Genomic DNA, 2,390 nt, shown 5'->3' on the forward strand with positions numbered 1-2,390 from the left:
AGCCAAGTCCGCAAGCAGGCATTTTAGTAGAGGGGGAGGCGTCAACGAAAAGCACCACCACCACTTACCACTACATCTTTAGGCACGAGCCAGTGGAGCTCACGGAAACAGCGCATAACATCTGTAGTGGTAAGTAGTGGGGCTGGATTTCGTAAGCCTCTAGTTTGGTCTCCGACTACATTTATCATGCCTATGTTTGCAGCTTAATAACAAAAAAAATAATCAACTTAAAAAATTTCTGAATTTTGCAAATGAAAGAGCAACTCAACATCTATAGATTGGTGCAAAACCCCAAAACTCGATTTTTGGCGCGTAACGTCCCTTTCTTCGCGGGTGGTCACAAATGAGGACTCAGCTACAGGCATCTTTCATATTAACCTTGAACAGTGTGTTATATGCTTAACACAAAAATTGCATAATTATGCAAAAAGGCGAATGCTTGATTATTCTGATTTTAAAAACAGAGGACTGCGATATTAACATCATTTTGCATTTTATAGGAAATGGCATGATTTACAGATAATTTTGGCAAAATTAAAAAATACTTCTTGAATATATTAGATTCTGCCCTTTAATATGTTGGATATTGTCAGTTTAAAACTACTTTTTAATATCTACGGATGCTCTACTTCAGTATCTAGATTTCTGTCCCATAGATAAATTGCTAAGATATTACCCATTAATATCCAGATAGTCTGTGCTAACATATATTTTTCTCCGTGCAAATATACAAAAATATTACATCAATCTACCGTTCCAATCAACTAACGAAGAACAAAATTATTATTAAGAATTTATTGAATATAGGAATTTTATAATCTGCTAAATATTTTTTTTATTGAATAAAGTCACATTGTAGTTTTATTCTGCATTCGATACAAGTAAGAAGATGGGTGGATATAAAATTTCTGCACGTTTATTAATGATTATTTGTTAAGAATATTTGAATTGAAATTTTTGCTAGTTAAAAAGAAGTACATTCTACAACGCATGGATATTATAATAAGAAGTACTGAATAGAGGATCTACGAGAAACTAATAAGTATCTCATTAAGTCCGTTTTAAGACCCCCAAACATGCAAAAAATGAAATTTGTGCACATTTTGAGTAGTTAAATATTACTTGCATTATATTGAATTCATCCTCATCAGATCCTTGTAAAGTCTCTGAGGCTAGAGAACTTGAGAGAATAAAAAGAGGACTTATATTTCGACTCGGGCACTAATATACGGAGCTGCGAACAAGTCACGGAAACCTTTCTTCCCTGCAGCGATTGGATATCATGACAGAAGGGGCTGGATATTAATTCTTATTCAATTTCATTTCATTTTGGCAATGGGCACCAAAAGTGAAGGAAATAATTGCTCGTCAAGAAAGTATTTGTTGTATTATTTGCAAAAAATGGTTTCCACATATTACTTTTTTTATGTGCTTGATTATGCCCCTGTACCACGGACTACCATGTAATTCCCCGTTGGTAAAATATTAATGATAAAAATCCATAATCACAAATAATTCCGACTGAATATTTTGTATACATAATTATACCTAAGCTATTTTCAAGTTATTTTCAAAAGAAATCGTAGGTAATCTATACTACTTACGTTTTAAAAAGTTGGAATTAAAAAAAAGAGAATAAAAAAAAGCGATTTTTTAATTCTAAGAAACAATTTTTTTAATAAACGGGGACAAATTTTGATGATCGGGAAATGATCAACATTCTTTTCCGAAAATAATCTGGGAAAAATTGATTTGAAACTCTTGTTGTATGCATTCTTCTTGCACCTCTCGCGTGACATAACTTTCCATTTAGGACATTTATTTATCGCTTTCAGTACGATTCCGTGCAATATCAAAGAATATACCGTAAGCAGTACAGAGATTTGTCACAACGACAAAAAAATCGACGCCTGAGAGATCAACGTTTGCGAGATCGCCAAATTCTTAAGGTTTCAAGCAAACCTGTAATTCAAAATAATGAAGTTCAAATTGTAAATATACCTCTGGAAGAAATAGATTACAGAAAAGTGCATATTGATGAAGTGGATCAAGTTAAAGTTAAAATTCCTTAAGAATCCCTCGTCGAAGATAATGAGCAACTTATTGAAAAACAAGATGAGACGGAGTTTTGGGAAAAATTAGACACTTACTCATATGATACCAGTGGCCACAAAGTTTCTCGACGTCTTTACGACATCGTTACGTCATCTTTACGATAACTTTACGACATCCTATGAGTAGTACCGGGCCACTATGGACAGACTACCCCCTCCACTTTCCTTTTCCCTCTTCACCGCACTATGGCGCCGACCCCCTCGCCGTGGTGGTGGGCCCCACCCTCACCACTATGGGACACCTGTTTGCAGCCGACTTGAGGGTGCGCGTCCCGA

The sequence above is a fragment of the Belonocnema kinseyi genome, chromosome 6, assembly GCF_010883055.1.
Source record: "Belonocnema kinseyi isolate 2016_QV_RU_SX_M_011 chromosome 6, B_treatae_v1, whole genome shotgun sequence".
Taxonomy (NCBI): Eukaryota; Metazoa; Arthropoda; class Insecta; order Hymenoptera; family Cynipidae; genus Belonocnema; species Belonocnema kinseyi.